The 24916-nt window shown below is 38.2% G+C and overlaps 34 non-coding genes across 34 annotated transcripts; 17 read left to right on the top strand and 17 right to left on the bottom strand.

Moving 5' to 3' along the window:
• Positions 1 to 412: 412 nt before the first annotated feature.
• On the bottom strand, positions 413 to 484 carry Trnae-uuc (transfer RNA glutamic acid (anticodon UUC)). Its single transcript has one exon. It is a non-coding gene; the product is annotated as a tRNA-Glu (tRNA).
• A 638-nt stretch (positions 485 to 1122) lies between these two features.
• Positions 1123 to 1193, top strand: Trnag-gcc (transfer RNA glycine (anticodon GCC)). Its single transcript has one exon. It is a non-coding gene; the product is annotated as a tRNA-Gly (tRNA).
• A 624-nt stretch (positions 1194 to 1817) lies between these two features.
• Positions 1818 to 1889, bottom strand: Trnae-uuc (transfer RNA glutamic acid (anticodon UUC)). The gene has a single exon. It is a non-coding gene; the product is annotated as a tRNA-Glu (tRNA).
• Positions 1890 to 2527: 638 nt separating this feature from the next.
• On the top strand, positions 2528 to 2598 carry Trnag-gcc (transfer RNA glycine (anticodon GCC)). The gene has a single exon. It is a non-coding gene; the product is annotated as a tRNA-Gly (tRNA).
• Positions 2599 to 3222: 624 nt separating this feature from the next.
• On the bottom strand, positions 3223 to 3294 carry Trnae-uuc (transfer RNA glutamic acid (anticodon UUC)). The gene has a single exon. It is a non-coding gene; the product is annotated as a tRNA-Glu (tRNA).
• A 638-nt stretch (positions 3295 to 3932) lies between these two features.
• Trnag-gcc (transfer RNA glycine (anticodon GCC)) lies at positions 3933 to 4003 on the top strand. The gene has a single exon. It is a non-coding gene; the product is annotated as a tRNA-Gly (tRNA).
• A 624-nt stretch (positions 4004 to 4627) lies between these two features.
• Positions 4628 to 4699, bottom strand: Trnae-uuc (transfer RNA glutamic acid (anticodon UUC)). The gene has a single exon. It is a non-coding gene; the product is annotated as a tRNA-Glu (tRNA).
• A 638-nt stretch (positions 4700 to 5337) lies between these two features.
• Positions 5338 to 5408, top strand: Trnag-gcc (transfer RNA glycine (anticodon GCC)). Its single transcript has one exon. It is a non-coding gene; the product is annotated as a tRNA-Gly (tRNA).
• Positions 5409 to 6032: 624 nt separating this feature from the next.
• Trnae-uuc (transfer RNA glutamic acid (anticodon UUC)) lies at positions 6033 to 6104 on the bottom strand. The gene has a single exon. It is a non-coding gene; the product is annotated as a tRNA-Glu (tRNA).
• A 638-nt stretch (positions 6105 to 6742) lies between these two features.
• On the top strand, positions 6743 to 6813 carry Trnag-gcc (transfer RNA glycine (anticodon GCC)). The gene has a single exon. It is a non-coding gene; the product is annotated as a tRNA-Gly (tRNA).
• A 624-nt stretch (positions 6814 to 7437) lies between these two features.
• Trnae-uuc (transfer RNA glutamic acid (anticodon UUC)) lies at positions 7438 to 7509 on the bottom strand. The gene has a single exon. It is a non-coding gene; the product is annotated as a tRNA-Glu (tRNA).
• Positions 7510 to 8147: 638 nt separating this feature from the next.
• On the top strand, positions 8148 to 8218 carry Trnag-gcc (transfer RNA glycine (anticodon GCC)). The gene has a single exon. It is a non-coding gene; the product is annotated as a tRNA-Gly (tRNA).
• Positions 8219 to 8842: 624 nt separating this feature from the next.
• Trnae-uuc (transfer RNA glutamic acid (anticodon UUC)) lies at positions 8843 to 8914 on the bottom strand. The gene has a single exon. It is a non-coding gene; the product is annotated as a tRNA-Glu (tRNA).
• A 638-nt stretch (positions 8915 to 9552) lies between these two features.
• Trnag-gcc (transfer RNA glycine (anticodon GCC)) lies at positions 9553 to 9623 on the top strand. Its single transcript has one exon. It is a non-coding gene; the product is annotated as a tRNA-Gly (tRNA).
• Positions 9624 to 10247: 624 nt separating this feature from the next.
• On the bottom strand, positions 10248 to 10319 carry Trnae-uuc (transfer RNA glutamic acid (anticodon UUC)). The gene has a single exon. It is a non-coding gene; the product is annotated as a tRNA-Glu (tRNA).
• Positions 10320 to 10957: 638 nt separating this feature from the next.
• On the top strand, positions 10958 to 11028 carry Trnag-gcc (transfer RNA glycine (anticodon GCC)). Its single transcript has one exon. It is a non-coding gene; the product is annotated as a tRNA-Gly (tRNA).
• A 624-nt stretch (positions 11029 to 11652) lies between these two features.
• Trnae-uuc (transfer RNA glutamic acid (anticodon UUC)) lies at positions 11653 to 11724 on the bottom strand. The gene has a single exon. It is a non-coding gene; the product is annotated as a tRNA-Glu (tRNA).
• Positions 11725 to 12362: 638 nt separating this feature from the next.
• On the top strand, positions 12363 to 12433 carry Trnag-gcc (transfer RNA glycine (anticodon GCC)). The gene has a single exon. It is a non-coding gene; the product is annotated as a tRNA-Gly (tRNA).
• Positions 12434 to 13057: 624 nt separating this feature from the next.
• On the bottom strand, positions 13058 to 13129 carry Trnae-uuc (transfer RNA glutamic acid (anticodon UUC)). The gene has a single exon. It is a non-coding gene; the product is annotated as a tRNA-Glu (tRNA).
• Positions 13130 to 13767: 638 nt separating this feature from the next.
• On the top strand, positions 13768 to 13838 carry Trnag-gcc (transfer RNA glycine (anticodon GCC)). Its single transcript has one exon. It is a non-coding gene; the product is annotated as a tRNA-Gly (tRNA).
• Positions 13839 to 14462: 624 nt separating this feature from the next.
• On the bottom strand, positions 14463 to 14534 carry Trnae-uuc (transfer RNA glutamic acid (anticodon UUC)). Its single transcript has one exon. It is a non-coding gene; the product is annotated as a tRNA-Glu (tRNA).
• Positions 14535 to 15172: 638 nt separating this feature from the next.
• Positions 15173 to 15243, top strand: Trnag-gcc (transfer RNA glycine (anticodon GCC)). Its single transcript has one exon. It is a non-coding gene; the product is annotated as a tRNA-Gly (tRNA).
• A 624-nt stretch (positions 15244 to 15867) lies between these two features.
• On the bottom strand, positions 15868 to 15939 carry Trnae-uuc (transfer RNA glutamic acid (anticodon UUC)). The gene has a single exon. It is a non-coding gene; the product is annotated as a tRNA-Glu (tRNA).
• A 638-nt stretch (positions 15940 to 16577) lies between these two features.
• On the top strand, positions 16578 to 16648 carry Trnag-gcc (transfer RNA glycine (anticodon GCC)). Its single transcript has one exon. It is a non-coding gene; the product is annotated as a tRNA-Gly (tRNA).
• Positions 16649 to 17272: 624 nt separating this feature from the next.
• Trnae-uuc (transfer RNA glutamic acid (anticodon UUC)) lies at positions 17273 to 17344 on the bottom strand. Its single transcript has one exon. It is a non-coding gene; the product is annotated as a tRNA-Glu (tRNA).
• Positions 17345 to 17982: 638 nt separating this feature from the next.
• Trnag-gcc (transfer RNA glycine (anticodon GCC)) lies at positions 17983 to 18053 on the top strand. The gene has a single exon. It is a non-coding gene; the product is annotated as a tRNA-Gly (tRNA).
• Positions 18054 to 18677: 624 nt separating this feature from the next.
• Positions 18678 to 18749, bottom strand: Trnae-uuc (transfer RNA glutamic acid (anticodon UUC)). The gene has a single exon. It is a non-coding gene; the product is annotated as a tRNA-Glu (tRNA).
• Positions 18750 to 19387: 638 nt separating this feature from the next.
• Positions 19388 to 19458, top strand: Trnag-gcc (transfer RNA glycine (anticodon GCC)). The gene has a single exon. It is a non-coding gene; the product is annotated as a tRNA-Gly (tRNA).
• A 624-nt stretch (positions 19459 to 20082) lies between these two features.
• Positions 20083 to 20154, bottom strand: Trnae-uuc (transfer RNA glutamic acid (anticodon UUC)). Its single transcript has one exon. It is a non-coding gene; the product is annotated as a tRNA-Glu (tRNA).
• A 638-nt stretch (positions 20155 to 20792) lies between these two features.
• On the top strand, positions 20793 to 20863 carry Trnag-gcc (transfer RNA glycine (anticodon GCC)). The gene has a single exon. It is a non-coding gene; the product is annotated as a tRNA-Gly (tRNA).
• Positions 20864 to 22328: 1465 nt separating this feature from the next.
• Trnag-gcc (transfer RNA glycine (anticodon GCC)) lies at positions 22329 to 22399 on the top strand. The gene has a single exon. It is a non-coding gene; the product is annotated as a tRNA-Gly (tRNA).
• Positions 22400 to 23023: 624 nt separating this feature from the next.
• Positions 23024 to 23095, bottom strand: Trnae-uuc (transfer RNA glutamic acid (anticodon UUC)). Its single transcript has one exon. It is a non-coding gene; the product is annotated as a tRNA-Glu (tRNA).
• Positions 23096 to 23733: 638 nt separating this feature from the next.
• On the top strand, positions 23734 to 23804 carry Trnag-gcc (transfer RNA glycine (anticodon GCC)). Its single transcript has one exon. It is a non-coding gene; the product is annotated as a tRNA-Gly (tRNA).
• Positions 23805 to 24428: 624 nt separating this feature from the next.
• On the bottom strand, positions 24429 to 24500 carry Trnae-uuc (transfer RNA glutamic acid (anticodon UUC)). The gene has a single exon. It is a non-coding gene; the product is annotated as a tRNA-Glu (tRNA).
• Between the last annotated feature and the right edge of the window lie 416 nt (positions 24501 to 24916).

The raw sequence follows: 24916 nt of genomic DNA, 5'->3' as shown, positions 1-24916 counted from the left end.
TGTGCCAGGAGTGAATAGCTCCTGTTCTGCGATTAAGTAGTGGAGAGGAATCGTAGAGCTAGAGTAGCAAACACAGGAAATTAAGTTATTGTATCTAACTTATACCCCGATGGGATGATGTCATAACAACAGACTAAATGACAAGAAATGCATAAACATCAACATGACTTTAAAACAGAAAATCATTATTTGCGAAAGAACATTCTTATGTAGGTGTGATGGTCACCCATCTCATTCCGGTCTCGGTTTCATTGACACTTGAAGGCACATCACTGTGGAAGATGCAAACTGCATGATAATATATGCTGCGAGAATTAATTGCAATTTATTTCGCTTAGATGATTCTGTGAATCCTTTTTTCATCTTTTTCATGAAATGTTACATGTTTCACCCGATCACAAAAAAATTAAAGCTCCGACGCCGGGAATCGAACCCGGGCCGTCTGGGTGAAAACCAGAAATCCTAACCACTAGACCACATCGGACTTAGTATAACAAGCTAAAATTAAGCTATATATTAAAGCGTTCTTGCCGAGCCTAATACATTTATGATTGTGTCAACATATGATAAATATGATTCAGCTGACAGCCTGACAGGAGAGTATTCAAAGCTCACACAATTTTACCAGGTTGTAAATATCGGAAGCAGAAACCGTTCAATATAAAGGCGCATTTATTCAGCATAATAATGCATTCAAACATATATATGTGCCATACTGAGTCGACTATACAGTTGAATCAATGACTAATATGTGTCTGCCATATGAAACCACAACTGAAAATCATGTCACGTTACAGAATTTTTCATTTCGCTATTAATTCTCCTTTGAAAGACTTGATTAATTATCCCTCCCCCTTTTCATATCACGATTTTAACCACGGTAAGTTTCAAATTATACACGAAGCCGACAGTAGCATATTTCTGGTCATTATATTTCAACCACGAGCTGCGATTACACTGCGGCTGAACAGATGGGATCTAAATTAACGTCGATTTCCTCTTGTCAAATATATTTGTGTCGCGTTTCTGCCGACAACGTCAGTATGATTAACATGCTATATACCATACATATCAGGTAACATGTGTCCATATATGATCAAGTTAAACACTAAGTAGTTATAAGCATCGGTGGTTCAGTGGTAGAATGCTCGCCTGCCACGCGGGCGGCCCGGGTTCGATTCCCGGCCGATGCATTTCTTTTTTCGTCTCTTTCAAAGTTTTCAATTGATTAGCGGCCAATAGAGTACGCGGCACATAACTGTATCATCCATGGATAGTTGTGCATCCATGTAAATTCACGCCAAGAGAAATTTATCTGATACTATCATTTCAAATATACTCCTCTCTCTTCAGAGGTCAATCTTGAACACTATACAAATAAATTGTTGATAACGCACTGTATAAGTGTGCCAGGAGTGAATAGCTCCTGTTCTGCGATTAAGTAGTGGAGAGGAATCGTAGAGCTAGAGTAGCAAACACAGGAAATTAAGTTATTGTATCTAACTTATACCCCGATGGGATGATGTCATAACAACAGACTAAATGACAAGAAATGCATAAACATCAACATGACTTTAAAACAGAAAATCATTATTTGCGAAAGAACATTCTTATGTAGGTGTGATGGTCACCCATCTCATTCCGGTCTCGGTTTCATTGACACTTGAAGGCACATCACTGTGGAAGATGCAAACTGCATGATAATATATGCTGCGAGAATTAATTGCAATTTATTTCGCTTAGATGATTCTGTGAATCCTTTTTTCATCTTTTTCATGAAATGTTACATGTTTCACCCGATCACAAAAAAATTAAAGCTCCGACGCCGGGAATCGAACCCGGGCCGTCTGGGTGAAAACCAGAAATCCTAACCACTAGACCACATCGGACTTAGTATAACAAGCTAAAATTAAGCTATATATTAAAGCGTTCTTGCCGAGCCTAATACATTTATGATTGTGTCAACATATGATTAATATGATTCAGCTGACAGCCTGACAGGAGAGTATTCAAAGCTCACACAATTTTACCAGGTTGTAAATATCGGAAGCAGAAACCGTTCAATATAAAGGCGCATTTATTCAGCATAATAATGCATTCAAACATATATATGTGCCATACTGAGTCGACTATACAGTTGAATCAATGACTAATATGTGTCTGCCATATGAAACCACAACTGAAAATCATGTCACGTTACAGAATTTTTCATTTCGCTATTAATTCTCCTTTGAAAGACTTGATTAATTATCCCTCCCCCTTTTCATATCACGATTTTAACCACGGTAAGTTTCAAATTATACACGAAGCCGACAGTAGCATATTTCTGGTCATTATATTTCAACCACGAGCTGCGATTACACTGCGGCTGAACAGATGGGATCTAAATTAACGTCGATTTCCTCTTGTCAAATATATTTGTGTCGCGTTTCTGCCGACAACGTCAGTATGATTAACATGCTATATACCATACATATCAGGTAACATGTGTCCATATATGATCAAGTTAAACACTTAGTAGTTATAAGCATCGGTGGTTCAGTGGTAGAATGCTCGCCTGCCACGCGGGCGGCCCGGGTTCGATTCCCGGCCGATGCATTTCTTTTTTCGTCTCTTTCAAAGTTTTCAATTGATTAGCGGCCAATAGAGTACGCGGCACATAACTGTATCATCCATGGATAGTTGTGCATCCATGTAAATTCACGCCAAGAGAAATTTATCTGATACTATCATTTCAAATATACTCCTCTCTCTTCAGAGGTCAATCTTGAACACTATACAAATAAATTGTTGATAACGCACTGTATAAGTGTGCCAGGAGTGAATAGCTCCTGTTCTGCGATTAAGTAGTGGAGAGGAATCGTAGAGCTAGAGTAGCAAACACAGGAAATTAAGTTATTGTATCTAACTTATACCCCGATGGGATGATGTCATAACAACAGACTAAATGACAAGAAATGCATAAACATCAACATGACTTTAAAACAGAAAATCATTATTTGCGAAAGAACATTCTTATGTAGGTGTGATGGTCACCCATCTCATTCCGGTCTCGGTTTCATTGACACTTGAAGGCACATCACTGTGGAAGATGCAAACTGCATGATAATATATGCTGCGAGAATTAATTGCAATTTATTTCGCTTAGATGATTCTGTGAATCCTTTTTTCATCTTTTTCATGAAATGTTACATGTTTCACCCGATCACAAAAAAATTAAAGCTCCGACGCCGGGAATCGAACTCGGGCCGTCTGGGTGAAAACCAGAAATCCTAACCACTAGACCACATCGGACTTAGTATAACAAGCTAAAATTAAGCTATATATTAAAGCGTTCTTGCCGAGCCTAATACATTTATGATTGTGTCAACATATGATAAATATGATTCAGCTGACAGCCTGAGAGGAGAGTATTCAAAGCTCACACAATTTTACCAGGTTGTAAATATCGGAAGCAGAAACCGTTCAATATAAAGGCGCATTTATTCAGCATAATAATGCATTCAAACATATATATGTGCCATACTGAGTCGACTATACAGTTGAATCAATGACTAATATGTGTCTGCCATATGAAACCACAACTGAAAATCATGTCACGTTACAGAATTTTTCATTTCGCTATTAATTCTCCTTTGAAAGACTTGATTAATTATCCCTCCCCCTTTTCATATCACGATTTTAACCACGGTAAGTTTCAAATTATACACGAAGCCGACAGTAGCATATTTCTGGTCATTATATTTCAACCACGAGCTGCGATTACACTGCGGCTGAACAGATGGGATCTAAATTAACGTCGATTTCCTCTTGTCAAATATATTTGTGTCGCGTTTCTGCCGACAACGTCAGTATGATTAACATGCTATATACCATACATATCAGGTAACATGTGTCCATATATGATCAAGTTAAACACTAAGTAGTTATAAGCATCGGTGGTTCAGTGGTAGAATGCTCGCCTGCCACGCGGGCGGCCCGGGTTCGATTCCCGGCCGATGCATTTCTTTTTTCGTCTCTTTCAAAGTTTTCAATTGATTAGCGGCCAATAGAGTACGCGGCACATAACTGTATCATCCATGGATAGTTGTGCATCCATGTAAATTCACGCCAAGAGAAATTTATCTGATACTATCATTTCAAATATACTCCTCTCTCTTCAGAGGTCAATCTTGAACACTATACAAATAAATTGTTGATAACGCACTGTATAAGTGTGCCAGGAGTGAATAGCTCCTGTTCTGCGATTAAGTAGTGGAGAGGAATCGTAGAGCTAGAGTAGCAAACACAGGAAATTAAGTTATTGTATCTAACTTATACCCCGATGGGATGATGTCATAACAACAGACTAAATGACAAGAAATGCATAAACATCAACATGACTTTAAAACAGAAAATCATTATTTGCGAAAGAACATTCTTATGTAGGTGTGATGGTCACCCATCTCATTCCGGTCTCGGTTTCATTGACACTTGAAGGCACATCACTGTGGAAGATGCAAACTGCATGATAATATATGCTGCGAGAATTAATTGCAATTTATTTCGCTTAGATGATTCTGTGAATCCTTTTTTCATCTTTTTCATGAAATGTTACATGTTTCACCCGATCACAAAAAAATTAAAGCTCCGACGCCGGGAATCGAACCCGGGCCGTCTGGGTGAAAACCAGAAATCCTAACCACTAGACCACATCGGACTTAGTATAACAAGCTAAAATTAAGCTATATATTAAAGCGTTCTTGCCGAGCCTAATACATTTATGATTGTGTCAACATATGATTAATATGATTCAGCTGACAGCCTGACAGGAGAGTATTCAAAGCTCACACAATTTTACCAGGTTGTAAATATCGGAAGCAGAAACCGTTCAATATAAAGGCGCATTTATTCAGCATAATAATGCATTCAAACATATATATGTGCCATACTGAGTCGACTATACAGTTGAATCAATGACTAATATGTGTCTGCCATATGAAACCACAACTGAAAATCATGTCACGTTACAGAATTTTTCATTTCGCTATTAATTCTCCTTTGAAAGACTTGATTAATTATCCCTCCCCCTTTTCATATCACGATTTTAACCACGGTAAGTTTCAAATTATACACGAAGCCGACAGTAGCATATTTCTGGTCATTATATTTCAACCACGAGCTGCGATTACACTGCGGCTGAACAGATGGGATCTAAATTAACGTCGATTTCCTCTTGTCAAATATATTTGTGTCGCGTTTCTGCCGACAACGTCAGTATGATTAACATGCTATATACCATACATATCAGGTAACATGTGTCCATATATGATCAAGTTAAACACTAAGTAGTTATAAGCATCGGTGGTTCAGTGGTAGAATGCTCGCCTGCCACGCGGGCGGCCCGGGTTCGATTCCCGGCCGATGCATTTCTTTTTTCGTCTCTTTCAAAGTTTTCAATTGATTAGCGGCCAATAGAGTACGCGGCACATAACTGTATCATCCATGGATAGTTGTGCATCCATGTAAATTCACGCCAAGAGAAATTTATCTGATACTATCATTTCAAATATACTCCTCTCTCTTCAGAGGTCAATCTTGAACACTATACAAATAAATTGTTGATAACGCACTGTATAAGTGTGCCAGGAGTGAATAGCTCCTGTTCTGCGATTAAGTAGTGGAGAGGAATCGTAGAGCTAGAGTAGCAAACACAGGAAATTAAGTTATTGTATCTAACTTATACCCCGATGGGATGATGTCATAACAACAGACTAAATGACAAGAAATGCATAAACATCAACATGACTTTAAAACAGAAAATCATTATTTGCGAAAGAACATTCTTATGTAGGTGTGATGGTCACCCATCTCATTCCGGTCTCGGTTTCATTGACACTTGAAGGCACATCACTGTGGAAGATGCAAACTGCATGATAATATATGCTGCGAGAATTAATTGCAATTTATTTCGCTTAGATGATTCTGTGAATCCTTTTTTCATCTTTTTCATGAAATGTTACATGTTTCACCCGATCACAAAAAAATTAAAGCTCCGACGCCGGGAATCGAACCCGGGCCGTCTGGGTGAAAACCAGAAATCCTAACCACTAGACCACATCGGACTTAGTATAACAAGCTAAAATTAAGCTATATATTAAAGCGTTCTTGCCGAGCCTAATACATTTATGATTGTGTCAACATATGATTAATATGATTCAGCTGACAGCCTGACAGGAGAGTATTCAAAGCTCACACAATTTTACCAGGTTGTAAATATCGGAAGCAGAAACCGTTCAATATAAAGGCGCATTTATTCAGCATAATAATGCATTCAAACATATATATGTGCCATACTGAGTCGACTATACAGTTGAATCAATGACTAATATGTGTCTGCCATATGAAACCACAACTGAAAATCATGTCACGTTACAGAATTTTTCATTTCGCTATTAATTCTCCTTTGAAAGACTTGATTAATTATCCCTCCCCCTTTTCATATCACGATTTTAACCACGGTAAGTTTCAAATTATACACGAAGCCGACAGTAGCATATTTCTGGTCATTATATTTCAACCACGAGCTGCGATTACACTGCGGCTGAACAGATGGGATCTAAATTAACGTCGATTTCCTCTTGTCAAATATATTTGTGTCGCGTTTCTGCCGACAACGTCAGTATGATTAACATGCTATATACCATACATATCAGGTAACATGTGTCCATATATGATCAAGTTAAACACTAAGTAGTTATAAGCATCGGTGGTTCAGTGGTAGAATGCTCGCCTGCCACGCGGGCGGCCCGGGTTCGATTCCCGGCCGATGCATTTCTTTTTTCGTCTCTTTCAAAGTTTTCAATTGATTAGCGGCCAATAGAGTACGCGGCACATAACTGTATCATCCATGGATAGTTGTGCATCCATGTAAATTCACGCCAAGAGAAATTTATCTGATACTATCATTTCAAATATACTCCTCTCTCTTCAGAGGTCAATCTTGAACACTATACAAATAAATTGTTGATAACGCACTGTATAAGTGTGCCAGGAGTGAATAGCTCCTGTTCTGCGATTAAGTAGTGGAGAGGAATCGTAGAGCTAGAGTAGCAAACACAGGAAATTAAGTTATTGTATCTAACTTATACCCCGATGGGATGATGTCATAACAACAGACTAAATGACAAGAAATGCATAAACATCAACATGACTTTAAAACAGAAAATCATTATTTGCAAAAGAACATTCTTATGTAGGTGTGATGGTCACCCATCTCATTCCGGTCTCGGTTTCATTGACACTTGAAGGCACATCACTGTGGAAGATGCAAACTGCATGATAATATATGCTGCGAGAATTAATTGCAATTTATTTCGCTTAGATGATTCTGTGAATCCTTTTTTCATCTTTTTCATGAAATGTTACATGTTTCACCCGATCACAAAAAAATTAAAGCTCCGACGCCGGGAATCGAACCCGGGCCGTCTGGGTGAAAACCAGAAATCCTAACCACTAGACCACATCGGACTTAGTATAACAAGCTAAAATTAAGCTATATATTAAAGCGTTCTTGCCGAGCCTAATACATTTATGATTGTGTCAACATATGATAAATATGATTCAGCTGACAGCCTGACAGGAGAGTATTCAAAGCTCACACAATTTTACCAGGTTGTAAATATCGGAAGCAGAAACCGTTCAATATAAAGGCGCATTTATTCAGCATAATAATGCATTCAAACATATATATGTGCCATACTGAGTCGACTATACAGTTGAATCAATGACTAATATGTGTCTGCCATATGAAACCACAACTGAAAATCATGTCACGTTACAGAATTTTTCATTTCGCTATTAATTCTCCTTTGAAAGACTTGATTAATTATCCCTCCCCCTTTTCATATCACGATTTTAACCACGGTAAGTTTCAAATTATACACGAAGCCGACAGTAGCATATTTCTGGTCATTATATTTCAACCACGAGCTGCGATTACACTGCGGCTGAACAGATGGGATCTAAATTAACGTCGATTTCCTCTTGTCAAATATATTTGTGTCGCGTTTCTGCCGACAACGTCAGTATGATTAACATGCTATATACCATACATATCAGGTAACATGTGTCCATATATGATCAAGTTAAACACTAAGTAGTTATAAGCATCGGTGGTTCAGTGGTAGAATGCTCGCCTGCCACGCGGGCGGCCCGGGTTCGATTCCCGGCCGATGCATTTCTTTTTTCGTCTCTTTCAAAGTTTTCAATTGATTAGCGGCCAATAGAGTACGCGGCACATAACTGTATCATCCATGGATAGTTGTGCATCCATGTAAATTCACGCCAAGAGAAATTTATCTGATACTATCATTTCAAATATACTCCTCTCTCTTCAGAGGTCAATCTTGAACACTATACAAATAAATTGTTGATAACGCACTGTATAAGTGTGCCAGGAGTGAATAGCTCCTGTTCTGCGATTAAGTAGTGGAGAGGAATCGTAGAGCTAGAGTAGCAAACACAGGAAATTAAGTTATTGTATCTAACTTATACCCCGATGGGATGATGTCATAACAACAGACTAAATGACAAGAAATGCATAAACATCAACATGACTTTAAAACAGAAAATCATTATTTGCGAAAGAACATTCTTATGTAGGTGTGATGGTCACCCATCTCATTCCGGTCTCGGTTTCATTGACACTTGAAGGCACATCACTGTGGAAGATGCAAACTGCATGATAATATATGCTGCGAGAATTAATTGCAATTTATTTCGCTTAGATGATTCTGTGAATCCTTTTTTCATCTTTTTCATGAAATGTTACATGTTTCACCCGATCACAAAAAAATTAAAGCTCCGACGCCGGGAATCGAACCCGGGCCGTCTGGGTGAAAACCAGAAATCCTAACCACTAGACCACATCGGACTTAGTATAACAAGCTAAAATTAAGCTATATATTAAAGCGTTCTTGCCGAGCCTAATACATTTATGATTGTGTCAACATATGATAAATATGATTCAGCTGACAGCCTGACAGGAGAGTATTCAAAGCTCACACAATTTTACCAGGTTGTAAATATCGGAAGCAGAAACCGTTCAATATAAAGGCGCATTTATTCAGCATAATAATGCATTCAAACATATATATGTGCCATACTGAGTCGACTATACAGTTGAATCAATGACTAATATGTGTCTGCCATATGAAACCACAACTGAAAATCATGTCACGTTACAGAATTTTTCATTTCGCTATTAATTCTCCTTTGAAAGACTTGATTAATTATCCCTCCCCCTTTTCATATCACGATTTTAACCACGGTAAGTTTCAAATTATACACGAAGCCGACAGTAGCATATTTCTGGTCATTATATTTCAACCACGAGCTGCGATTACACTGCGGCTGAACAGATGGGATCTAAATTAACGTCGATTTCCTCTTGTCAAATATATTTGTGTCGCGTTTCTGCCGACAACGTCAGTATGATTAACATGCTATATACCATACATATCAGGTAACATGTGTCCATATATGATCAAGTTAAACACTAAGTAGTTATAAGCATCGGTGGTTCAGTGGTAGAATGCTCGCCTGCCACGCGGGCGGCCCGGGTTCGATTCCCGGCCGATGCATTTCTTTTTTCGTCTCTTTCAAAGTTTTCAATTGATTAGCGGCCAATAGAGTACGCGGCACATAACTGTATCATCCATGGATAGTTGTGCATCCATGTAAATTCACGCCAAGAGAAATTTATCTGATACTATCATTTCAAATATACTCCTCTCTCTTCAGAGGTCAATCTTGAACACTATACAAATAAATTGTTGATAACGCACTGTATAAGTGTGCCAGGAGTGAATAGCTCCTGTTCTGCGATTAAGTAGTGGAGAGGAATCGTAGAGCTAGAGTAGCAAACACAGGAAATTAAGTTATTGTATCTAACTTATACCCCGATGGGATGATGTCATAACAACAGACTAAATGACAAGAAATGCATAAACATCAACATGACTTTAAAACAGAAAATCATTATTTGCGAAAGAACATTCTTATGTAGGTGTGATGGTCACCCATCTCATTCCGGTCTCGGTTTCATTGACACTTGAAGGCACATCACTGTGGAAGATGCAAACTGCATGATAATATATGCTGCGAGAATTAATTGCAATTTATTTCGCTTAGATGATTCTGTGAATCCTTTTTTCATCTTTTTCATGAAATGTTACATGTTTCACCCGATCACAAAAAAATTAAAGCTCCGACGCCGGGAATCGAACCCGGGCCGTCTGGGTGAAAACCAGAAATCCTAACCACTAGACCACATCGGACTTAGTATAACAAGCTAAAATTAAGCTATATATTAAAGCGTTCTTGCCGAGCCTAATACATTTATGATTGTGTCAACATATGATAAATATGATTCAGCTGACAGCCTGACAGGAGAGTATTCAAAGCTCACACAATTTTACCAGGTTGTAAATATCGGAAGCAGAAACCGTTCAATATAAAGGCGCATTTATTCAGCATAATAATGCATTCAAACATATATATGTGCCATACTGAGTCGACTATACAGTTGAATCAATGACTAATATGTGTCTGCCATATGAAACCACAACTGAAAATCATGTCACGTTACAGAATTTTTCATTTCGCTATTAATTCTCCTTTGAAAGACTTGATTAATTATCCCTCCCCCTTTTCATATCACGATTTTAACCACGGTAAGTTTCAAATTATACACGAAGCCGACAGTAGCATATTTCTGGTCATTATATTTCAACCACGAGCTGCGATTACACTGCGGCTGAACAGATGGGATCTAAATTAACGTCGATTTCCTCTTGTCAAATATATTTGTGTCGCGTTTCTGCCGACAACGTCAGTATGATTAACATGCTATATACCATACATATCAGGTAACATGTGTCCATATATGATCAAGTTAAACACTAAGTAGTTATAAGCATCGGTGGTTCAGTGGTAGAATGCTCGCCTGCCACGCGGGCGGCCCGGGTTCGATTCCCGGCCGATGCATTTCTTTTTTCGTCTCTTTCAAAGTTTTCAATTGATTAGCGGCCAATAGAGTACGCGGCACATAACTGTATCATCCATGGATAGTTGTGCATCCATGTAAATTCACGCCAAGAGAAATTTATCTGATACTATCATTTCAAATATACTCCTCTCTCTTCAGAGGTCAATCTTGAACACTATACAAATAAATTGTTGATAACGCACTGTATAAGTGTGCCAGGAGTGAATAGCTCCTGTTCTGCGATTAAGTAGTGGAGAGGAATCGTAGAGCTAGAGTAGCAAACACAGGAAATTAAGTTATTGTATCTAACTTATACCCCGATGGGATGATGTCATAACAACAGACTAAATGACAAGAAATGCATAAACATCAACATGACTTTAAAACAGAAAATCATTATTTGCGAAAGAACATTCTTATGTAGGTGTGATGGTCACCCATCTCATTCCGGTCTCGGTTTCATTGACACTTGAAGGCACATCACTGTGGAAGATGCAAACTGCATGATAATATATGCTGCGAGAATTAATTGCAATTTATTTCGCTTAGATGATTCTGTGAATCCTTTTTTCATCTTTTTCATGAAATGTTACATGTTTCACCCGATCACAAAAAAATTAAAGCTCCGACGCCGGGAATCGAACCCGGGCCGTCTGGGTGAAAACCAGAAATCCTAACCACTAGACCACATCGGACTTAGTATAACAAGCTAAAATTAAGCTATATATTAAAGCGTTCTTGCCGAGCCTAATACATTTATGATTGTGTCAACATATGATAAATATGATTCAGCTGACAGCCTGACAGGAGAGTATTCAAAGCTCACACAATTTTACCAGGTTGTAAATATCGGAAGCAGAAACCGTTCAATATAAAGGCGCATTTATTCAGCATAATAATGCATTCAAACATATATATGTGCCATACTGAGTCGACTATACAGTTGAATCAATGACTAATATGTGTCTGCCATATGAAACCACAACTGAAAATCATGTCACGTTACAGAATTTTTCATTTCGCTATTAATTCTCCTTTGAAAGACTTGATTAATTATCCCTCCCCCTTTTCATATCACGATTTTAACCACGGTAAGTTTCAAATTATACACGAAGCCGACAGTAGCATATTTCTGGTCATTATATTTCAACCACGAGCTGCGATTACACTGCGGCTGAACAGATGGGATCTAAATTAACGTCGATTTCCTCTTGTCAAATATATTTGTGTCGCGTTTCTGCCGACAACGTCAGTATGATTAACATGCTATATACCATACATATCAGGTAACATGTGTCCATATATGATCAAGTTAAACACTAAGTAGTTATAAGCATCGGTGGTTCAGTGGTAGAATGCTCGCCTGCCACGCGGGCGGCCCGGGTTCGATTCCCGGCCGATGCATTTCTTTTTTCGTCTCTTTCAAAGTTTTCAATTGATTAGCGGCCAATAGAGTACGCGGCACATAACTGTATCATCCATGGATAGTTGTGCATCCATGTAAATTCACGCCAAGAGAAATTTATCTGATACTATCATTTCAAATATACTCCTCTCTCTTCAGAGGTCAATCTTGAACACTATACAAATAAATTGTTGATAACGCACTGTATAAGTGTGCCAGGAGTGAATAGCTCCTGTTCTGCGATTAAGTAGTGGAGAGGAATCGTAGAGCTAGAGTAGCAAACACAGGAAATTAAGTTATTGTATCTAACTTATACCCCGATGGGATGATGTCATAACAACAGACTAAATGACAAGAAATGCATAAACATCAACATGACTTTAAAACAGAAAATCATTATTTGCGAAAGAACATTCTTATGTAGGTGTGATGGTCACCCATCTCATTCCGGTCTCGGTTTCATTGACACTTGAAGGCACATCACTGTGGAAGATGCAAACTGCATGATAATATATGCTGCGAGAATTAATTGCAATTTATTTCGCTTAGATGATTCTGTGAATCCTTTTTTCATCTTTTTCATGAAATGTTACATGTTTCACCCGATCACAAAAAAATTAAAGCTCCGACGCCGGGAATCGAACCCGGGCCGTCTGGGTGAAAACCAGAAATCCTAACCACTAGACCACATCGGACTTAGTATAACAAGCTAAAATTAAGCTATATATTAAAGCGTTCTTGCCGAGCCTAATACATTTATGATTGTGTCAACATATGATAAATATGATTCAGCTGACAGCCTGACAGGAGAGTATTCAAAGCTCACACAATTTTACCAGGTTGTAAATATCGGAAGCAGAAACCGTTCAATATAAAGGCGCATTTATTCAGCATAATAATGCATTCAAACATATATATGTGCCATACTGAGTCGACTATACAGTTGAATCAATGACTAATATGTGTCTGCCATATGAAACCACAACTGAAAATCATGTCACGTTACAGAATTTTTCATTTCGCTATTAATTCTCCTTTGAAAGACTTGATTAATTATCCCTCCCCCTTTTCATATCACGATTTTAACCACGGTAAGTTTCAAATTATACACGAAGCCGACAGTAGCATATTTCTGGTCATTATATTTCAACCACGAGCTGCGATTACACTGCGGCTGAACAGATGGGATCTAAATTAACGTCGATTTCCTCTTGTCAAATATATTTGTGTCGCGTTTCTGCCGACAACGTCAGTATGATTAACATGCTATATACCATACATATCAGGTAACATGTGTCCATATATGATCAAGTTAAACACTAAGTAGTTATAAGCATCGGTGGTTCAGTGGTAGAATGCTCGCCTGCCACGCGGGCGGCCCGGGTTCGATTCCCGGCCGATGCATTTCTTTTTTCGTCTCTTTCAAAGTTTTCAATTGATTAGCGGCCAATAGAGTACGCGGCACATAACTGTATCATCCATGGATAGTTGTGCATCCATGTAAATTCACGCCAAGAGAAATTTATCTGATACTATCATTTCAAATATACTCCTCTCTCTTCAGAGGTCAATCTTGAACACTATACAAATAAATTGTTGATAACGCACTGTATAAGTGTGCCAGGAGTGAATAGCTCCTGTTCTGCGATTAAGTAGTGGAGAGGAATCGTAGAGCTAGAGTAGCAAACACAGGAAATTAAGTTATTGTATCTAACTTATACCCCGATGGGATGATGTCATAACAACAGACTAAATGACAAGAAATGCATAAACATCAACATGACTTTAAAACAGAAAATCATTATTTGCGAAAGAACATTCTTATGTAGGTGTGATGGTCACCCATCTCATTCCGGTCTCGGTTTCATTGACACTTGAAGGCACATCACTGTGGAAGATGCAAACTGCATGATAATATATGCTGCGAGAATTAATTGCAATTTATTTCGCTTAGATGATTCTGTGAATCCTTTTTTCATCTTTTTCATGAAATGTTACATGTTTCACCCGATCACAAAAAAATTAAAGCTCCGACGCCGGGAATCGAACCCGGGCCGTCTGGGTGAAAACCAGAAATCCTAACCACTAGACCACATCGGACTTAGTATAACAAGCTAAAATTAAGCTATATATTAAAGCGTTCTTGCCGAGCCTAATACATTTATGATTGTGTCAACATATGATAAATATGATTCAGCTGACAGCCTGACAGGAGAGTATTCAAAGCTCACACAATTTTACCAGGTTGTAAATATCGGAAGCAGAAACCGTTCAATATAAAGGCGCATTTATTCAGCATAATAATGCATTCAAACATATATATGTGCCATACTGAGTCGACTATACAGTTGAATCAATGACTAATATGTGTCTGCCATATGAAACCACAACTGAAAATCATGTCACGTTACAGAATTTTTCATTTCGCTATTAATTCTCCTTTGAAAGACTTGATTAATTATCCCTCCCCCTTTTCATATCACGATTTTAACCACGGTAAGTTTCAAATTATACACGAAGCCGACAGTAGCATATTTCTGGTCATTATATTTCAACCACGAGCTGCGATTACACTGCGGCTGAACAGATGGGATCTAAATTAACGTCGATTTCCTCTTGTCAAATATATTTGTGTCGCGTTTCTGCCGACAACGTCAGTATGATTAACATGCTATATACCATACATATCAGGTAACATGTGTCCATATATGATCAAGTTAAACACTAAGTAGTTATAAGCATCGGTGGTTCAGTGGTAGAATGCTCGCCTGCCACGCGGGCGGCCCGGGTTCGATTCCCGGCCGATGCATTTCTTTTTTCGTCTCTTTCAAAGTTTTCAATTGATTAGCGGCCAATAGAGTACGCGGCACATAACTGTATCATCCATGGATAGTTGTGCATCCATGTAAATTCACGCCAAGAGAAATTTATCTGATACTATCATTTCAAATATACTCCTCTCTCTTCAGAGGTCAATCTTGAACACTATACAAATAAATTGTTGATAACGCACTGTATAAGTGTGCCAGGAGTGAATAGCTCCTGTTCTGCGATTAAGTAGTGGAGAGGAATCGTAGAGCTAGAGTAGCAAACACAGGAAATTAAGTTATTGTATCTAACTTATACCCCGATGGGATGATGTCATAACAACAGACTAAATGACAAGAAATGCATAAACATCAACATGACTTTAAAACAGAAAATCATTATTTGCGAAAGAACATTCTTATGTAGGTGTGATGGTCACCCATCTCATTCCGGTCTCGGTTTCATTGACACTTGAAGGCACATCACTGTGGAAGATGCAAACTGCATGATAATATATGCTGCGAGAATTAATTGCAATTTATTTCGCTTAGATGATTCTGTGAATCCTTTTTTCATCTTTTTCATGAAATGTTACATGTTTCACCCGATCACAAAAAAATTAAAGCTCCGACGCCGGGAATCGAACCCGGGCCGTCTGGGTGAAAACCAGAAATCCTAACCACTAGACCACATCGGACTTAGTATAACAAGCTAAAATTAAGCTATATATTAAAGCGTTCTTGCCGAGCCTAATACATTTATGATTGTGTCAACATATGATTAATATGATTCAGCTGACAGCCTGACAGGAGAGTATTCAAAGCTCACACAATTTTACCAGGTTGTAAATATCGGAAGCAGAAACCGTTCAATATAAAGGCGCATTTATTCAGCATAATAATGCATTCAAACATATATATGTGCCATACTGAGTCGACTATACAGTTGAATCAATGACTAATATGTGTCTGCCATATGAAACCACAACTGAAAATCATGTCACGTTACAGAATTTTTCATTTCGCTATTAATTCTCCTTTGAAAGACTTGATTAATTATCCCTCCCCCTTTTCATATCACGATTTTAACCACGGTAAGTTTCAAATTATACACGAAGCCGACAGTAGCATATTTCTGGTCATTATATTTCAACCACGAGCTGCGATTACACTGCGGCTGAACAGATGGGATCTAAATTAACGTCGATTTCCTCTTGTCAAATATATTTGTGTCGCGTTTCTGCCGACAACGTCAGTATGATTAACATGCTATATACCATACATATCAGGTAACATGTGTCCATATATGATCAAGTTAAACACTAAGTAGTTATAAGCATCGGTGGTTCAGTGGTAGAATGCTCGCCTGCCACGCGGGCGGCCCGGGTTCGATTCCCGGCCGATGCATTTCTTTTTTCGTCTCTTTCAAAGTTTTCAATTGATTAGCGGCCAATAGAGTACGCGGCACATAACTGTATCATCCATGGATAGTTGTGCATCCATGTAAATTCACGCCAAGAGAAATTTATCTGATACTATCATTTCAAATATACTCCTCTCTCTTCAGAGGTCAATCTTGAACACTATACAAATAAATTGTTGATAACGCACTGTATAAGTGTGCCAGGAGTGAATAGCTCCTGTTCTGCGATTAAGTAGTGGAGAGGAATCGTAGAGCTAGAGTAGCAAACACAGGAAATTAAGTTATTGTATCTAACTTATACCCCGATGGGATGATGTCATAACAACAGACTAAATGACAAGAAATGCATAAACATCAACATGACTTTAAAACAGAAAATCATTATTTGCGAAAGAACATTCTTATGTAGGTGTGATGGTCACCCATCTCATTCCGGTCTCGGTTTCATTGACACTTGAAGGCACATCACTGTGGAAGATGCAAACTGCATGATAATATATGCTGCGAGAATTAATTGCAATTTATTTCGCTTAGATGATTCTGTGAATCCTTTTTTCATCTTTTTCATGAAATGTTACATGTTTCACCCGATCACAAAAAAATTAAAGCTCCGACGCCGGGAATCGAACCCGGGCCGTCTGGGTGAAAACCAGAAATCCTAACCACTAGACCACATCGGACTTAGTATAACAAGCTAAAATTAAGCTATATATTAAAGCGTTCTTGCCGAGCCTAATACATTTATGATTGTGTCAACATATGATAAATATGATTCAGCTGACAGCCTGACAGGAGAGTATTCAAAGCTCACACAATTTTACCAGGTTGTAAATATCGGAAGCAGAAACCGTTCAATATAAAGGCGCATTTATTCAGCATAATAATGCATTCAAACATATATATGTGCCATACTGAGTCGACTATACAGTTGAATCAATGACTAATATGTGTCTGCCATATGAAACCACAACTGAAAATCATGTCACGTTACAGAATTTTTCATTTCGCTATTAATTCTCCTTTGAAAGACTTGATTAATTATCCCTCCCCCTTTTCATATCACGATTTTAACCACGGTAAGTTTCAAATTATACACGAAGCCGACAGTAGCATATTTCTGGTCATTATATTTCAACCACGAGCTGCGATTACACTGCGGCTGAACAGATGGGATCTAAATTAACGTCGATTTCCTCTTGTCAAATATATTTGTGTCGCGTTTCTGCCGACAACGTCAGTATGATTAACATGCTATATACCATACATATCAGGTAACATGTGTCCATATATGATCAAGTTAAACACTAAGTAGTTATAAGCATCGGTGGTTCAGTGGTAGAATGCTCGCCTGCCACGCGGGCGGCCCGGGTTCGATTCCCGGCCGATGCATTTCTTTTTTCGTCTCTTTCAAAGTTTTCAATTGATTAGCGGCCAATAGAGTACGCGGCACATAACTGTATCATCCATGGATAGTTGTGCATCCATGTAAATTCACGCCAAGAGAAATTTATCTGATACTATCATTTCAAATATACTCCTCTCTCTTCAGAGGTCAATCTTGAACACTATACAAATAAATTGTTGATAACGCACTGTATAAGTGTGCCAGGAGTGAATAGCTCCTGTTCTGCGATTAAGTAGTGGAGAGGAATCGTAGAGCTAGAGTAGCAAACACAGGAAATTAAGTTATTGTATCTAACTTATACCCCGATGGGATGATGTCATAACAACAGACTAAATGACAAGAAATGCATAAACATCAACATGACTTTAAAACAGAAAATCATTATTTGCGAAAGAACATTCTTATGTAGGTGTGATGGTCACCCATCTCATTCCGGTCTCGGTTTCATTGACACTTGAAGGCACATCACTGTGGAAGATGCAAACTGCATGATAATATATGCTGCGAGAATTAATTGCAATTTATTTCGCTTAGATGATTCTGTGAATCCTTTTTTCATCTTTTTCATGAAATGTTACATGTTTCACCCGATCACAAAAAAATTAAAGCTCCGACGCCGGGAATCGAACCCGGGCCGTCTGGGTGAAAACCAGAAATCCTAACCACTAGACCACATCGGACTTAGTATAACAAGCTAAAATTAAGCTATATATTAAAGCGTTCTTGCCGAGCCTAATACATTTATGATTGTGTCAACATATGATAAATATGATTCAGCTGACAGCCTGACAGGAGAGTATTCAAAGCTCACACAATTTTACCAGGTTGTAAATATCGGAAGCAGAAACCGTTCAATATAAAGGCGCATTTATTCAGCATAATAATGCATTCAAACATATATATGTGCCATACTGAGTCGACTATACAGTTGAATCAATGACTAATATGTGTCTGCCATATGAAACCACAACTGAAAATCATGTCACGTTACAGAATTTTTCATTTCGCTATTAATTCTCCTTTGAAAGACTTGATTAATTATCCCTCCCCCTTTTCATATCACGATTTTAACCACGGTAAGTTTCAAATTATACACGAAGCCGACAGTAGCATATTTCTGGTCATTATATTTCAACCACGAGCTGCGATTACACTGCGGCTGAACAGATGGGATCTAAATTAACGTCGATTTCCTCTTGTCAAATATATTTGTGTCGCGTTTCTGCCGACAACGTCAGTATGATTAACATGCTATATACCATACATATCAGGTAACATGTGTCCATATATGATCAAGTTAAACACTAAGTAGTTATAAGCATCGGTGGTTCAGTGGTAGAATGCTCGCCTGCCACGCGGGCGGCCCGGGTTCGATTCCCGGCCGATGCATTTCTTTTTTCGTCTCTTTCAAAGTTTTCAATTGATTAGCGGCCAATAGAGTACGCGGCACATAACTGTATCATCCATGGATAGTTGTGCATCCATGTAAATTCACGCCAAGAGAAATTTATCTGATACTATCATTTCAAATATACTCCTCTCTCTTCAGAGGTCAATCTTGAACACTATACAAATAAATTGTTGATAACGCACTGTATAAGTGTGCCAGGAGTGAATAGCTCCTGTTCTGCGATTAAGTAGTGGAGAGGAATCGTAGAGCTAGAGTAGCAAACACAGGAAATTAAGTTATTGTATCTAACTTATACCCCGATGGGATGATGTCATAACAACAGACTAAATGACAAGAAATGCATAAACATCAACATGACTTTAAAACAGAAAATCATTATTTGCGAAAGAACATTCTTATGTAGGTGTGATGGTCACCCATCTCATTCCGGTCTCGGTTTCATTGACACTTGAAGGCACATCACTGTGGAAGATGCAAACTGCATGATAATATATGCTGCGAGAATTAATTGCAATTTATTTCGCTTAGATGATTCTGTGAATCCTTTTTTCATCTTTTTCATGAAATGTTACATGTTTCACCCGATCACAAAAAAATTAAAGCTCCGACGCCGGGAATCGAACCCGGGCCGTCTGGGTGAAAACCAGAAATCCTAACCACTAGACCACATCGGACTTAGTATAACAAGCTAAAATTAAGCTATATATTAAAGCGTTCTTGCCGAGCCTAATACATTTATGATTGTGTCAACATATGATAAATATGATTCAGCTGACAGCCTGACAGGAGAGTATTCAAAGCTCACACAATTTTACCAGGTTGTAAATATCGGAAGCAGAAACCGTTCAATATAAAGGCGCATTTATTCAGCATAATAATGCATTCAAACATATATATGTGCCATACTGAGTCGACTATACAGTTGAATCAATGACTAATATGTGTCTGCCATATGAAACCACAACTGAAAATCATGTCACGTTACAGAATTTTTCATTTCGCTATTAATTCTCCTTTGAAAGACTTGATTAATTATCCCTCCCCCTTTTCATATCACGATTTTAACCACGGTAAGTTTCAAATTATACACGAAGCCGACAGTAGCATATTTCTGGTCATTATATTTCAACCACGAGCTGCGATTACACTGCGGCTGAACAGATGGGATCTAAATTAACGTCGATTTCCTCTTGTCAAATATATTTGTGTCGCGTTTCTGCCGACAACGTCAGTATGATTAACATGCTATATACCATACATATCAGGTAACATGTGTCCATATATGATCAAGTTAAACACTAAGTAGTTATAAGCATCGGTGGTTCAGTGGTAGAATGCTCGCCTGCCACGCGGGCGGCCCGGGTTCGATTCCCGGCCGATGCATTTCTTTTTTCGTCTCTTTCAAAGTTTTCAATTGATTAGCGGCCAATAGAGTACGCGGCACATAACTGTATCATCCATGGATAGTTGTGCATCCATGTAAATTCACGCCAAGAGAAATTTATCTGATACTATCATTTCAAATATACTCCTCTCTCTTCAGAGGTCAATCTTGAACACTATACAAATAAATTGTTGATAACGCACTGTATAAGTGTGCCAGGAGTGAATAGCTCCTGTTCTGCGATTAAGTAGTGGAGAGGAATCGTAGAGCTAGAGTAGCAAACACAGGAAATTAAGTTATTGTATCTAACTTATACCCCGATGGGATGATGTCATAACAACAGACTAAATGACAAGAAATGCATAAACATCAACATGACTTTAAAACAGAAAATCATTATTTGCGAAAGAACATTCTTATGTAGGTGTGATGGTCACCCATCTCATTCCGGTCTCGGTTTCATTGACACTTGAAGGCACATCACTGTGGAAGATGCAAACTGCATGATAATATATGCTGCGAGAATTAATTGCAATTTATTTCGCTTAGATGATTCTGTGAATCCTTTTTTCATCTTTTTCATGAAATGTTACATGTGTCACCCGATCACACAAAAATTATAAGCTCCGACGCCGGGAATCGAACCCGGGCCGTCTGGGTGAAAACCAGAAATCCTTTTTTTTTTTATCTTGATAAAATTTATTGCACAAATCATTATTATCTTCTACATCAATTTACAACATATTTATGAAAACATCAAGTCCCTATACTATCATGCTACCTCACACTAATCTTTCATGCAGCTAAACCACTAGACCACATCGGACTTAGTATAGCAAGCTAAAATTAAGCTATATATTAAAGCGTTCTTGCCGAGCCTAATACATTTATGATTGTGTCAACATATGATAAATATGATTCAGCTGACAGCCTGACAGGAGAGTATTCAAAGCTCACACAATTTTACCAGGTTGTAAATATCGGAAGCAGAAACCGTTCAATATAAAGGCGCATTTATTCAGCATAATAATGCATTCAAACATATATATGTGCCATACTGAGTCGACTATACAGTTGAATCAATGACTAATATGTGTCTGCCATATGAAACCACAACTGAAAATCATGTCACGTTACAGAATTTTTCATTTCGCTATTAATTCTCCTTTGAAAGACTTGATTAATTATCCCTCCCCCTTTTCATATCACGATTTTAACCACGGTAAGTTTCAAATTATACACGAAGCCGACAGTAGCATATTTCTGGTCATTATATTTCAACCACGAGCTGCGATTACACTGCGGCTGAACAGATGGGATCTAAATTAACGTCGATTTCCTCTTGTCAAATATATTTGTGTCGCGTTTCTGCCGACAACGTCAGTATGATTAACATGCTATATACCATACATATCAGGTAACATGTGTCCATATATGATCAAGTTAAACACTAAGTAGTTATAAGCATCGGTGGTTCAGTGGTAGAATGCTCGCCTGCCACGCGGGCGGCCCGGGTTCGATTCCCGGCCGATGCATTTCTTTTTTCGTCTCTTTCAAAGTTTTCAATTGATTAGCGGCCAATAGAGTACGCGGCACATAACTGTATCATCCATGGATAGTTGTGCATCCATGTAAATTCACGCCAAGAGAAATTTATCTGATACTATCATTTCAAATATACTCCTCTCTCTTCAGAGGTCAATCTTGAACACTATACAAATAAATTGTTGATAACGCACTGTATAAGTGTGCCAGGAGTGAATAGCTCCTGTTCTGCGATTAAGTAGTGGAGAGGAATCGTAGAGCTAGAGTAGCAAACACAGGAAATTAAGTTATTGTATCTAACTTATACCCCGATGGGATGATGTCATAACAACAGACTAAATGACAAGAAATGCATAAACATCAACATGACTTTAAAACAGAAAATCATTATTTGCGAAAGAACATTCTTATGTAGGTGTGATGGTCACCCATCTCATTCCGGTCTCGGTTTCATTGACACTTGAAGGCACATCACTGTGGAAGATGCAAACTGCATGATAATATATGCTGCGAGAATTAATTGCAATTTATTTCGCTTAGATGATTCTGTGAATCCTTTTTTCATCTTTTTCATGAAATGTTACATGTTTCACCCGATCACAAAAAAATTAAAGCTCCGACGCCGGGAATCGAACCCGGGCCGTCTGGGTGAAAACCAGAAATCCTAACCACTAGACCACATCGGACTTAGTATAACAAGCTAAAATTAAGCTATATATTAAAGCGTTCTTGCCGAGCCTAATACATTTATGATTGTGTCAACATATGATAAATATGATTCAGCTGACAGCCTGACAGGAGAGTATTCAAAGCTCACACAATTTTACCAGGTTGTAAATATCGGAAGCAGAAACCGTTCAATATAAAGGCGCATTTATTCAGCATAATAATGCATTCAAACATATATATGTGCCATACTGAGTCGACTATACAGTTGAATCAATGACTAATATGTGTCTGCCATATGAAACCACAACTGAAAATCATGTCACGTTACAGAATTTTTCATTTCGCTATTAATTCTCCTTTGAAAGACTTGATTAATTATCCCTCCCCCTTTTCATATCACGATTTTAACCACGGTAAGTTTCAAATTATACACGAAGCCGACAGTAGCATATTTCTGGTCATTATATTTCAACCACGAGCTGCGATTACACTGCGGCTGAACAGATGGGATCTAAATTAACGTCGATTTCCTCTTGTCAAATATATTTGTGTCGCGTTTCTGCCGACAACGTCAGTATGATTAACATGCTATATACCATACATATCAGGTAACATGTGTCCATATATGATCAAGTTAAACACTAAGTAGTTATAAGCATCGGTGGTTCAGTGGTAGAATGCTCGCCTGCCACGCGGGCGGCCCGGGTTCGATTCCCGGCCGATGCATTTCTTTTTTCGTCTCTTTCAAAGTTTTCAATTGATTAGCGGCCAATAGAGTACGCGGCACATAACTGTATCATCCATGGATAGTTGTGCATCCATGTAAATTCACGCCAAGAGAAATTTATCTGATACTATCATTTCAAATATACTCCTCTCTCTTCAGAGGTCAATCTTGAACACTATACAAATAAATTGTTGATAACGCACTGTATAAGTGTGCCAGGAGTGAATAGCTCCTGTTCTGCGATTAAGTAGTGGAGAGGAATCGTAGAGCTAGAGTAGCAAACACAGGAAATTAAGTTATTGTATCTAACTTATACCCCGATGGGATGATGTCATAACAACAGACTAAATGACAAGAAATGCATAAACATCAACATGACTTTAAAACAGAAAATCATTATTTGCGAAAGAACATTCTTATGTAGGTGTGATGGTCACCCATCTCATTCCGGTCTCGGTTTCATTGACACTTGAAGGCACATCACTGTGGAAGATGCAAACTGCATGATAATATATGCTGCGAGAATTAATTGCAATTTATTTCGCTTAGATGATTCTGTGAATCCTTTTTTCATCTTTTTCATGAAATGTTACATGTTTCACCCGATCACAAAAAAATTAAAGCTCCGACGCCGGGAATCGAACCCGGGCCGTCTGGGTGAAAACCAGAAATCCTAACCACTAGACCACATCGGACTTAGTATAACAAGCTAAAATTAAGCTATATATTAAAGCGTTCTTGCCGAGCCTAATACATTTATGATTGTGTCAACATATGATAAATATGATTCAGCTGACAGCCTGACAGGAGAGTATTCAAAGCTCACACAATTTTACCAGGTTGTAAATATCGGAAGCAGAAACCGTTCAATATAAAGGCGCATTTATTCAGCATAATAATGCATTCAAACATATATATGTGCCATACTGAGTCGACTATACAGTTGAATCAATGACTAATATGTGTCTGCCATATGAAACCACAACTGAAAATCATGTCACGTTACAGAATTTTTCATTTCGCTATTAATTCTCCTTTGAAAGACTTGATTAATTATCCCTCCCCCTTTTCATATCACGATTTTAACCACGGTAAGTTTCAAATTATACAC

The sequence above is a fragment of the Mytilus californianus genome, unplaced genomic scaffold (genome assembly GCF_021869535.1).
Source record: "Mytilus californianus isolate M0D057914Y unplaced genomic scaffold, xbMytCali1.0.p SCAF_12, whole genome shotgun sequence".
NCBI classification, from domain to species: Eukaryota; Metazoa; Mollusca; class Bivalvia; order Mytilida; family Mytilidae; genus Mytilus; species Mytilus californianus.
Note: the sequence above shows the minus strand (reverse complement) of the source record. Positions and strands in the feature narration are given on the sequence as shown.